Source organism: Danio rerio, chromosome 12 (genome assembly GCF_052040795.2).
Source record: "Danio rerio strain M-AB ecotype USA chromosome 12, GRCz13ab, whole genome shotgun sequence".
Classification (NCBI taxonomy): Eukaryota; Metazoa; Chordata; class Actinopteri; order Cypriniformes; family Danionidae; genus Danio; species Danio rerio.
Window position 1 is genome coordinate 14,237,518 of NC_141032.1, and position 14,183 is coordinate 14,251,700.

Here is a 14,183-nt window from a genome sequence, read left to right on the forward strand (position 1 = left end):
TGATAGAAACCAATGTTTAGAATTCTAAATGCATGTAGCGACGCATCACATCACCAAGCGGCGCTTATGGTGTGCGACCTGCTTTATGCTTTCCTTCATTAAGTGCTAGAATGGCTGCCTATTCATTTATAAACGATTTATCCAAGATTCTCGTTCACTATTACAACGGAGCCGCTGTTCACTGCATTAATAAAGGGCGTTATCATTATCCTGCTCTAATGCTGCTTCTCAATTGCTTCATTTATACTTCAGCCAAAACTATTTATTATAACTGTTGTACATAAGTAAATTGTTGAATCTCTTTCCTGCTTTTATTTCCAGAAACTGGTACCAGAAGCAGAGCTGCATCCGACCCCATCCCTCCTTCGGAGATGATATTCCTATAATCTCTGCATACACAATTTGCATCAACATCCATACATATATTTTAAGAAGTAACCCCAGAACATCACAATAATTCCACACTGCACAAAAAACATCCAAACATTTTTATTCCCCGTACAAAACTTCATTCCCTAATTTCCCCCGCTTACAATTAACTATTCATCACATATTTCCATTCACACAAACACATCCAAGCCAGCTCTATCAAAAGCTATCTAAGCAGAAACCAAAATTTTCCACAAGTTAACGTATGGCTCCACATCTGATTTCTATAGCTAATTCACAAATCAGCCTTCTTACTAAGGCATCTGAAAAATCCCCCCCCGAAATTACAGTAACATCTAAATTTGATTTTAATATCCACCTCACCATCTCAGATCTAACTTTGATTGACAAGGAAACATATCCATACACTCCTAGCATACCTACATTATTGAAAAACACTAAGCTTAAGTCCCATCTCCCCCTTTTTATGGATGACACAAACCACCCAGTAACATGTTTTTGGTTCCCAAACAACCAGGGCCGGATTAACCAATGGGCCTTATGGGCACAGGCCCAGGGGCCCGTGCGCACTAGGGGCCCCTGCGAGGGGGGAGAAAAAAAGACAATTTCGGAGTGTCTTTTTAGGCTAATTGCAAATAGCGCATCTAGTTGGACTAAGCTATTCAGGGTTTACGCCCATCGATGCCTGTTTGATAGAGACAAGATGAGTAAGGACCGGTGAAATAACACAGCTGCAGTGGCGCACCTTGTAAGGCACACGACATCATCTTTTGACGCGATTAAACATAACATCGGTTCGAATCCACCATCAGTTGAACTCGTGCAACTTTTTCCCCCCATTACATAACAGATTGGAAATATATTTATTTTTAACAGGAAAGAAACATTTTTTTTTAATAATAATGCAAATGTGATATAAAGTCACAAGTGTCTCGTGGGTATTTAATAATGTTTAGCCTTATTATAGGTGCCTGCCGCGCCTCCCTCTCTTCAAAAACTATATTGCTCAGACAACTGTATTTCCTCTGAGCAAAAAAATCGCGATCACATATTAATATTATTATTATATTTAAATTGCCTTTCTTTCTTTAACTAAACAGAATGCTGTAATTGGTCAAGTGCGGAAACGTCAGTTTTGTAATAACCCGCACTAAACTGAGCGGATTGTAGTGCAACGTTATATCTGTAATAGATCACAAATGAGTGGACAAGTGGATTTAGCAAACGCGAGAGAAAGAGGAGAGGAGGCATCTTTATTGAGGCATTTTCCATACACACCTTCTTTAAACAGACCCGTGATCAGGAGAATGAGGGTACAGAAGAAGACGTTAACTTTAAATGATGAGTAGCTAGCATTAACCAGGCGGAGGAGGCTAACGGCAGCGCAGCGCGGACTGGATTCATCGTGTGAGAGACAGACAGAAAGGGAGAGAGAGAGGGAGAGAGAGAGAAAGGCCCAGACGAGGAGAGAGAGGGGAGAGAAGAGGTATAGTGTCTGTGATTTCGGATACTTTTAGGTTTATAATCAAGTCTTCATCACGAGAAGAGTAGAGAAAATACAGGGAGAGGAGGAGAGAGACAGTAAACCAGTGTTTGTATTATGAAAGACTCAGATTCATAGAACTCAGATTCATAGAACTCAGATTCATAGAACTCAGATTCATAGAACTCAGATTCATAGAACTCAGATTCATAGAACTCAGATTCATAGAACTCAGATTCATAGAACTCAGATTCATAGAACTGGATTGGAGAAGCATTGTGCGTTATATGCCATGGCAATAATATGCTTTATAAGTTTGTAAAAGCAATACACTAAAATACCCTTAAAATATATATATATATATATATATATATATATATATATATATATATATATATAAAAATATATTAAAAAATAATATATATATATATATATATATATATATATATATATATATATATATATATATATATATATATATATATATATATGTATGTATATGTATATGTAGTTTTATTAGTATTTTTATTTAATGCTTTGAAAAATAATTTAAATCTTTGCAGACTATAAATACATATGTACTATATATTATTTATTTAAATATGTGGGCAACAAATTATAGATTCATTTTATTTAAAAATTATTATATTATTCATATTTTTTAAATTCAACTATAGGGGTGCGGCCAGGTAGGGGGCCTTACAAGATAATGTGCCCAGGGGCCCCTGAGTTCTTAATCCGGGCCTGCAAACAACTCAAGCAGTCCTCCAGCCACTAATTCAGAATCAGAGCACCACCACAGCTGCACACAAGGGCTATCACGTACACATACAAACAAGGTGGTCTTCCGACGCCTGCAAATCCAACATTCACCTAAGCCACAGCCATCTCAAAGAAGCCAGAAGACCCTTACCAGCAGACACCCTAGTTCCGTCGGCCAAGGGCGTGGGCTCAACCCAACCACATTATCAACCTCTGAAGTGCGAGGGCACAACCCAGACACGTTGGATTCCCAAGGGCGGGGCCACTACCCACAACTTTAACTTCCCAAGGGCACGGGCACGGGCACGACCCAGCCGTTTCACTCAGCGTTCTCCCCTATTTCACTCACCTAACTCTCGCAGGAGTTCTTCCCGCCCATGTATCTATATGCACCCATGCATATAAATGCATATTTATATATAGTGTCATCACTCCCAAGCTCTAGCTCCCGCAGGAGTTGGTCTCGAACACCTTACCCACTGGCCCAACTGCCACTCACCCTTCAGATGGGGTCTCCACCTGCCCTTCCTCTTTCCCGACTTCAGCTGTAGATGGCACATACAGATAGAGATAGCTCCCTCAGTAGTGCCTACGAGCTTTAACTCCCACAGGAGTCTGCAAAATCACCCCCCAGGCCCTAGATTACCCCATTATATATATATATATATATATATATATATATATATATATATATATATATATATATATATATATATATATATATAGTGCTGTCAAAATAAATGCATTAACACATGCGATTTATTTGAAATAATTAACACGTTAAAAAAATTATCGCAATTAACGCAGATGCAGTTTATTTTATTTAATGTTGTGGCCATGGTGTGTTCAACATGCAAAGAAATATGGATAAGACCAAGCAAGCCGTTTTTAAGACCAAGCAAGCCATTTTTTAAGGCAAGTTTTAGTATAAAATAATTAATGTCGCATAACCAGGCTCTCCAGTGTTTTCTCCAGAGTTTAATCTAATTTCGTTTGTTTCATTTTTAACTTTCGACTTTAGTTTTAATGAAATTTGATACTGCATGGCGAACGGAAAGAAAAACCTCTGCATTTTGTGACTCGATGGTCTTTAAAGGTTATCAAAAAATGCTGTTTTTAAACGGTAGACTCTTAATAAGAGTATTATCTTAATCATATTAAAATTGGAGTATTGGTGTCCATGTAAATGTCAGAAGAAGTCGCAAATTGTAAAAAGTCAGCGCATTCCTCTGCCTTTCAGCACACGCCCTCCAAAGTTTCATTAAGTTTGACGTGTTTTCCCCTTTATTGCAAGTTTTGTAAAGTGTCTGCTTCGCATTGTTGTGTCAGAATCCTTGTCAAAAGCCTCTTTTCCACTATCGTGCTGAATCGTTCTTTAAGTAGAACTGTTCCATTCCGTGCCAAACTGGGCCAGACGGCAGGGATACGGTTTTATTTTCCACTGTCGTGCTGTGACAAAGCTCTTTGAAACATTACACAAAACGCATCCATAGTTGCCTTGGTAACACAATGTAAAAGGCTCCCTTTGTTTAATAAAGTTTATATAATAGCCGAAACTATTATTTTTTTTTTGTTTATAAAAGCGAAAGCAACCAAATGACTCAGCACTGTTATGCCGCTCTATCAAATAGGGGTGCTAAATATAGGTACATGTCACAGCACCCTTATTTATTTAGAGGTCATATGTTGTGCGGCTCTGGGCGAATTTTATTTGGAGGAAAAATGACCAAAATGTAACATGATGATTGAAAATGATTGGAGGAGAAATAATATATTTAAAATCTCTGAACATAACAGAACATTAAACAATAATAATGCAACAATAATACTGCATTTTTATTATAGTGGCAAAAATATCCTTTTGGTCAGGCCTTGTCAAAAGTGAGCGGGCACTTTCACTAATGAAAAATAGAGCACTTAAATTATTTCATTTTTAACAATCAATTAAGTTACACAGCGTTTTTAAATCAAAAGTTGATCATGATATGAAATATGCTACATTTTGATGTTAAAATACAACCCTTTAAGCGATGGCTGTTATTTGTTTCAGTATTCTAACATTAGGCTAAATAACGAATGCAGCAAGGGAAATAATAAATGAATATGAAACAACACATATATCAGGATATAAAACATATAAAAGACTTGTTTAGAAAAATGCTGCTTTTTTATGTTTTTATTTTTGTTATTTTAATTATTTTTGTCTTTACAATTAACTAACAAGCTGTAGACAAATTCCTGCTTGACGTTTTAGAAAATATTTGCGTAGCTATATTAAAGATCACAAGAACAAAAAACAAAAACACAGAAACATGTTACATGCCCCTATAAATATCAAATTTATGTATAACTGAATTATACAATGACTAATAGCTGAAATGATGAAAATTGCTCATTTTATTTTTATAAAACTTTTGTCAAAACCTAGTGATATTTTTTAGTAAAAGCAATAGCGACATTAAGAATTCATATGTATTTAATTCATTCATTCAATTGACTTGTTTATTAGTGAATATATATGCTATAATATAAATCATACAACAGTACCTTGGACAGCTACAGTGCCCCTATGTAAAGTTAAGCAAAGTAAAAAATATTATAAAGAGCTGACTTTCTACCGAAGACTTTTGGACAGGCGACATTACAACACGCCGTCCTTCAAGGTGGTCTCGCTGTTATTAAATTAACAAGCCGCTTTGAATTAAAAAGTGCAACTATTTCCTCATTGTTAAAAGAGTCAGAGTTTGTGTTCCATGGATATGTGGAATTTAGACATTGATGATGTTAAGCAGCAGGAAAAAGTCTTTCAGCGGTGCATGTAGTCGCTGGTAAAGTTCTCTCCCGGATCAGAGCGAGTTTTGTGCTATCAAATACAGCTCTGCGTGCGATAAACTCACAGTCAGGCGAATTAAAGGTCTCATTGCATTGCCCTGTCAATCAAATTAATCAAACTCTAGCCACGAATAAAACAATAAGCTATTTTATTATTTCTAAGATTTTAGAAGACGGGCAAGTAATTATATTATAAATGGTTAATTGTATTCACGTCAATAAAATAATAACTTAAATAAATAAAATATCTTTGTAAAAATGTGATGAGTTATTCACTTCTCTGCCAGAGACTGCTCTATGGTTTTAAAACCCTTTTTAAACTGTATAGTTTAGACCTGGATACTTTTTTTATATATATTAAAATGTAGTGTAGATTACTTGTGGATGTCTGATGACTAGCGCGCTTCTGCTGATCAGCTGTGGTAGCCTGGCAACAGAGCGCGACGTCAACACAGAATCTGTCAGCACAGTTCAGCACGGTTGTCTAACCGTGCCAAGAATTCCGGGCCTAGAACTGTTTGTAATCGTGCTGCGTCATTCCAGGCTCATTGGAGAAACAACTGTAACCGTACCAAAGCGTTCTTAGAACGATTCGGCGCGCTAGTGGAAAAGCAGCTAAATACAGCCATACTTTAGAACGCTTAGTTTAAGCAAATTTAATGAACGCTATCATGCGTGTTGAATCTGAAGGTAGTCGCTCCGGCTGCGCTGTCCTGCGTGTGTGTGTGTGTGTGTGTGCACGCTTTGATGTGACACAACGCATACCTGTATGTGCCATTGATGTACCGCTCGATGCGTCTTACGAAATGCATATGCTGATTTAGTATACCTGATTTAGTATACCTTGTGATCCTGCCTGTTCTCAATCTCAGCTCACATCATTCAAAACAAAAAGTCCACATTGTCCCCCGATAATATCAACAGACTGGACTCTATTAGCAACTATTTGAATGTATGTCTGATTTCATGGCAATTAATGGTAAAATCTTAGAAGAGATCATGCAAATTATGAAAACATCAACCTGCAGTCTTGACACGCTCCCCACATCATTCTTCGAAACGGTGTTTACCTGTTTAGAAATGGATCTTCTAAAAGTGGTAAATGCTTCACTCCTATCAGGGATTTTTCCAAACTCACTTAAAACTGCAGTTGTTAAACCCCTCGCGAAGAAGAGCAACCTGGATAACACCCTATTGAGCAATTACAGGTCAATCTCAAATCTCCCTTTCATTGGCAAAGTCATTGAAAAAGTTGTTTTTAACCAGGTTAACAAGTTTTTAAACTTAAAGGGGTGTTTAGACAATTTTCAATCTGGGTTCAGAGCACATCACAGTACAGAGAGCACCCTTATAAAGATAATCAATGATATCCGCCTAAATACAGATTCAGGTAAAATAACAGTGCTGGTACTGCTCGATCTCAGTGCCGCATTTGACACTGTCGATCACAGCATACTTCTGGATAGGCTGGAAAACTGGGTTGGGCTGTCTGGGACAGTCCTCAAATGGTTCAGATCTTACCTTGAAGGGAGAGGTTACTATGTCAGTATAGGCGACCATAGGTCAAGGTGGACACCCATGACATGTGGAGTCCCACAAGGCTTGATTCTGGCACCTCTCCTGTTCAGCCTTTACATGCTCCCCCTGAGCCAAATAATGAGAAAGAACCAAATCTCCTACCACAGCTATGCTGATGACACTCAGATCTACCTAGCCTTACTGCCTAATGACTACAGCCCCATTGACACCCTCTGCCAATGCATTGATGAAATTAACATTTGGATGTGCCAAAATTTTCTTCAGTTAAACAAAGAGAAAACTGAAGTCATTGCGTTTGGGAACAGAGATGAGGTTCTCAAGGTGAATGCGTACCTTGGCTTTAAGGGTCAAACAACAAAAAATAAGGTCAAGAATCTTGGTGTGACTCTGGAGTCAGATCTGAGTTTCAACAGTCATGTCAAAGCAGTTAGTAAATCAGCATACTATCATCTCAAAAATATTGCAATAATTAGATGCTTTGTTTCCAGTGAAGACTTAGAGAAACTTGTTCATGCTTTTATCAGCAGCAGGGTGGATTACTGTAATGGTCTCCTCACTGACATGTTTGACGGTTGCCAGATTAGGGAAACAAATAACCAAAATATCAAATAATACCTGCCATGAATATAACCGCATTCACCATCAGGAAGCAGCATTAATCACTCTCATAGGAGAATTTTGCTTTCATAATCCAGAGTAAAGTAATCAAACTTAAGAGCGTAATGGCTCTAGAATCCCGGCCCTGGTAGGTTCCCAGGCACTGCCAGGTCTTTCTCAGGGTCAATCGGTTGATCCAACTAGCCCCAAGGGTGTAGAGGGGAGGTCTGGGCCAATGTGTAGTGATGTATGGGCAAGGTCCATGCACCAAAAAGCTGCTCCTCTATGGAGGTGGCTGCATTGATCTGCCTCCCTGCCATCACTCCCTGTCACAATGGACTAATTTAGTTACCCGTGAGTTTTAAGGCGGGTACATATCAGGCCTTGGTGAATTAGGGGTGTAACCAATTCTCTATCCACCAATGCCTGTGCAAAACACGGCATTGGATAAGAGCCGCATGGTCCGGGTGAGGTGTATATAAATGGATGTAATGCACTCTTTGCTAACAGCTGTAAAAATCTAATTCCAGGTCTGGAAAATAAGATCATATCACCCCTATTTTATCCTCCTTAAACTGGCTGCCTGTTAAGTTTCGTATTGATTTTAAAGTATTGCTTCTTACCTATAAAGCTTTTAATAATCTAGCTCCTGTTTATCTAACCAACCTTCAGTCTCTACAATCCAACCCGCTCTTTAAGATTTCAAAACTTAGGGCTTCTGGTTGTACCTATAATAGCAAAGTCAAGTAAAGGAGGTCGAGCCTTCTTATTTATGGTTCCTAAACTCTGGAATAGCCTTCCTGATAATGTCAGAGGCTCAGCCACACTCTTGCAGTTCAAAACTAGATTAAAGACCTATCTTTTTTAGTAAAGCATACACTCAGTGCATTACTTAGCGTTATGATACATGAATGTGTTCAATGCAGATCTTTGCATCTCGTAATTATTCCCTTTATTCTCTATTTCCAGCGGGGGATACTCATCCCGAGGCCCTCAGACTATGCAGCGCCACTGATTCGATCCAAGACCAGCGCAGGATGATCCCAAGGTGTCCATAATCCTGGACCAGGCCATATCATGAGCAGCTGCTGTGGTTCTAATGAAGGAGTGGAGAGAGCATGTGACTGATTCCTGTGAAGATCCAGGGACAGACGAGTCTTCGCTGAGGTCCAGCATTCTCCAGCCTCCGGCACCTAGACTGCAGCTCTGCACAAAACGTTTGGCCATAGGAGAAATGGTCGTGTCCAACTGAGCTTTGTGGCTTCTCTCTAATTTTTTTAATTCTTCACATTCACCAATTGGTGAAGCTTTTTTTCTTGCCGCTGTCTTGCATTGTTCGGGATCTGTAGAGCTGCGAATCGATGGATACGCTCTTCAGTGTTTAAACTCTCAGTAGTGGGTATTAACACTGAACTGAACTAATCTGAACTGAACTTAAAACTCTGAAAACTGAACTACACTTTTTCAACTTACTATGATCTTCTATGTGAAGCTGCTTTGACACAATTTACATTGTAAAATTGCTATACAAATAAAGGTAAGTTGAATTAAATTTAGGTGAAAAAACATAGTGTGGTGGTAGCAGTTAACCCGCACCTCAAACACCCGCTAATCCTGGGAACTGATTGGCCTGGTTTTAGTAAATTATTGGAAGTTTTATATGCGGGTGTTTTTTGGAATTTAGAATTTGTCGGCTAGTGAGTGGGTCGCTCAGTTGGAGAATTCTCAGGGGAAGGGTTGAGAATTTCCTGGTGTGAAGACTTTCCCCTGAAAGCCACCGAACAAGTAAAAGTCATCGATGGGCAACGCCTCTGACTAGATCGACCTCTTTCCTACCTATATTTTGCCATTATTAAGGATAGGGTGTATCGAGTGATCCAAGACACTCAGTCAAAAGAAGAGCTGGAAGAATTGAGAAAAATAATTAAGATAGTAGTAGAAGAATCCCACAGAGACTTGGCCAGCCCAATCGTTTTGGTACCTAAAATAGACAGCTTGTCCGGTTCTGTGCGGATTACCACAAGTTAAACATTGTGTTGAAATTTAAAGCATATCCAAAGCCGCGTATTGATGAGTTGCTTGACCGGTTAGGTGCACAAACAAAGTGTTAACATGCTTTATAGAAAATAAAAATTATTACCTTATATCGCCAACCCTGACTTCTTCCTGCAACAAGACAAACTTTATCACAATTACCAACAATGTAAATAACAGCCACAGAGAAGACATCTAACTAATAATCTATGCCCACCACCACCCCCTTCCTCTTGGAAGGACATCCATCCATGCACACATCTATCTGTTTTTAAAGAATATTCCTGACCATCACTTTCTAGTCATTGCCAAGTGTGTGATTCCTATTTGTCTCCACATGTTGCACTCCAGTCTGTAAAAACAAAGATACAACTAACAGAGCTCTACATCCTTGCTAAGTTCCAGAAATGCACAAGCTGTACTTCAGTGTTCTTCGAAAAATCTGTGTGTCCATTACCTGAAAAAGAAACACCTGTCGCAGACATCTAACTATCTAAAGCCAGACTCAGACTAGAGAAGTTTTAGCCCAATTTAATTTCACCTCCTGGAAATCAGAGATGAAATCTTGTCGTGGACTTTAATCAGTTCCGATTCTTAGCTCACATTATCTGGTTATGTGAGCCAGTTATAGATATAATCTTGCAACTTGTGGTATACCCCTTTTTAATAATTTCTGCTATGTGTTTAAACAAATCAGAACCTCCCCTATCATAGATATCCAGGATTTCCTGTTCCAACCTATTCCGTATTAACAAAGCCATGAGCTGGGGAGAATCTTTGTATATATACATACATATATATACATATATATATATATATATATATACATATATATATATATATATATATATATATATATATATATATATATATATATATATATATATATATATATACATACATACATACGTATTTTTTTAAGAAGCTTGAATTATTCTTTATTGTTAACCAGATTTAACGTTATTCATATGCCGGAGTGCAGATATTTATTACACAAGCACATACGTCGTCCCATCACACATGTGAAGCTGGGTACTAAAACCTTGCCAGTTATCTCCATAACCCAAAATGATAAGACATATTAAACTTAAATTAAATTAAAAATTAAAGTGTTTTTAGATATGTATTAATTTATTTTACTGTGATGGGAATAGAATTAGTTCAATAGCCTATAAAAATCATTAGGCCTACGTCTATTTAGCCTAGTCATGTAAACTGAGAAAGAGCAGGCTAAATCTATAAGACAATATTTTAATCTATCAGAATATTTTTACAGAGAGTGACAACTGAAGACCAGGGTTTTGCATTGAGTGAATTATTTAATTTTTCTACACTACTGGGCTTATTAGATGTGCAACAGGTACAATTTCACTTTTGAAGAGGGTTATAGCAATCTAAAAGCCAAGCTATTGTCAGTCAAACACAGCACAGTCAATGCAGCAATATGGAGAGATTTTGATTATTGTTATAATATTAATATTATTGGATCTTCATTTCTACTCCCTGCATGTCATACCTTAATAAACATTCAAATTGCCTAATATTATTAGAAACATATTATACGCATTTATAAAGTGAATTTTTGTGTGTGTGAGAGAATTTAACAAACACTTGCGGTTCACCTTGCCTGGTATTATTTTAATAGGCTAACTGCATGAACAGTTATGCAAACTGAGACATATTGTAGCCTATTTCGAGTGCAGGCTATAAGTGTTTTCCTATAGTGGAAGTTGGACAAATTACTAAAATACTAATAAGTGATCAAAATTATTCCGTTCATGGCAGTGAAGATGGCCTCCAAGCATCACTAAAGAAAAGAGTTGGTGAATCGTGTCAGTTTATAAATAAAATAAATAATTAAGTAAATAAATAAATATAGGTTAATTTATAATAATCTTAAATTATCATTTTCGTTAATCGGTGTGCATGAATATTTATCACCCAGATGCAGCTGGGTAGCTAAACCTACTACAGTGCCAGTTATCTCCAAAAAATAAAATGCTTAAACATTAAAATGTGCTTTTAGAAATGACAAATAGAGCTTTTCTAAACTTTTTTGGGATAGGAGATAGAATAGTATGTACAGCATAAAAAATCATTAGCCCTGCATCTAGTCCTGTAAACCCAGAAATAGTAGATCTATATGCTATAACAGGTTTTTTTCAGAGAAAGATAACTGCAGACCAGGTTTTACGTTGCATTTTGTGAATTATTATATTTTTCCACACTATATAAGCAGTGCAACCGGTAATTTAGCTTTTGTACTAGAAAGCAAGCCCATTGTGTCACACCCCTGGTTTGATCACATCGCCTCTGTTTACGTTTTCATGTCATGCAAGCATAGATGTTTTGTTTTGTTTCTGTTCATTAAAGTCTTTCATTTGAACCTGCATTTGCGTCCTTTCAGTCCCATTCTTGACAGTATGATCTGACCAAAGAATGGACGCAGCAGTCTCAGACACGGTCAGAACCGCAGTCACCCAGCAGGGTGCACTCTTAGGCCAGCATGAGGTCAGATTAACCAACACCACCAGGGAGGTGGAATTCCTAGCCAATCAAGTGGCAGAGCTAACTGCACTTGTCCAGGACCTACAGCATGAGGCAACCCAGGGGGGCCCTCCCCGTCCTCATCACAAGCTGGAGCCCTGATGCAACAACCCTCTACCCTATAACGGAGATTCTAATTCTTGTAGAGCCTTTTTGTCTCAGTGTGCAGTGGTTTTCACCCTACAACCGCGCACTTATGCATCTAAGGAATCTAAAGTGGCGTTTGTTTTGACCCTCCTTATCGGTAAAGCTCGAGACTGAGGAATGACAGTGTGGGAGACTAGAGCCCCCTGCTGTGCTTCGTTTGAAGATTTTCACCAAGAGATGGTGAGATTGTTCGACCGATCAGTCCGGGGCCAGGAAGCAGCGGACCAGCTGCACGTCTACGCCAGGCAGGACAATCCGTTACTGAATATGCCATCTCCTTCAAGACTCTGGTGGGATCCTGTGACTGGAACGAGGGTGTGTGCAGGCCTATGTTCCGTGCTGGGTTACAGGATGGCATTCAGGAAGAGTTGGCCACACAGGATCTTCCCCAGGACCTTGATGACCTAATTAACATGGCCCTGCGGATTGAGGAACATCTCCATTGTTGTCGACAGCATCTAACAGTTTGTCCGTCATGGAGAGTGGAGGATACCTGTCCAGTCTTGGCTGCAGAAGTGTCTGGTACTGCCCCCATGGATCCAGAGCCCATGCAAGTAGGGCATCTTCGTCTCAACCCACTGCAATGCTACGTCCAGGGACTCTGCCTTTACTGTGGAAACCTGGACATTTTGCTGTAGCCTGTTCACTTAAACGCCAAGGCTCACCAGTGAAGAGGGGGGTACTGGTAAGCACTACCCCTTTTTTACATTCCTCCTCTCGCACTGTTCTTCCTGTTTCTGTTAATTTGGGTGAGTCCTTTAATTCTTGTTCGGCCCTGATTGACTCGGGGGCTAAAGGAAATTTTATGGACTCCTACCTAGCTGCCTTGTGGGGGATTCCTGCTATCCCTCTTTCTGATCCTATCCCTGCTCATTCCCTCAATGGCTCCCTTATAACCACTGTTTCCCATTCTACCCCTCCTGTTAACCTGACTGTTTCAGGCAATCATCACGAGGTGACCACTCTGTTGCTTCTGAAGTCCCCGAGTGCCCCCATAGTGTTGGGGGACCCGTATTTAGGAAAGCATGGTCCTCACGTTGATTGGCCTGGTAATGCCATTTTATCTTGGAGCCAGTATTGTTTGTCTTCTTGTCTGGGCAGTGCCCCTTTTCCTGTTTCCGTGTTCTCTGTGTTATAGGCAGAGGCCACTGATCTGACTGGGGTTCCGATGGAGTACCAATCGGCAATTCATCAGGAACAGCACTCACCTGTCCCAAGGTATGGGTCAAACGGAATAGTGATGCACACTTTGATGAATTGAAGTTCCGTTTTGTCTCTGCTCCTGTTTTGCCCATGCCAGATCCTGAACAACAATTTATTGTTGAGGTGGATGCATCTGATGTCGGGGTAGACGCAGTTCTATCTCAGAGGTCTTGCCAGGCCCGGAAAGTACATCCGTGTGCCTTCTTTTCCCACCGCTTAACCCTTTCGGAACGAAATTATGACGCAGGTAACCGAGAATTATTGGCAGTCAGGCTGGCTCTGGGGAAGTTGCGTCACTGGCTAGAAGGGGCAGCCCAACCTTTCCTGGTCTGGATGGATAACAAGAATCTTGAATACATCCGTTCGGCCAGAAGGTTGACACCTTGACAGGCTCGCTGGGCCCTTTTCTTTGACCGCTTTAAATCCATCCGATCATTCAGACCTGGAACCAAGAATGTCAAGCCCGATGCCCTCTCCTGTCTCTTCGAGGCCCCAGGAAAGGAGAAATCGATTGATGCCATTTTACCAAAAGAAAAGGTGGTGGGGTCTCTCTCCTGGGACATTAAGAGATGGGTAGAGAAGGCCATACAGAAGATCCTAGTACCAGGGAGGGTCCCAGCGGGCCGTCTGTTTGTTCCAACCAGACTTC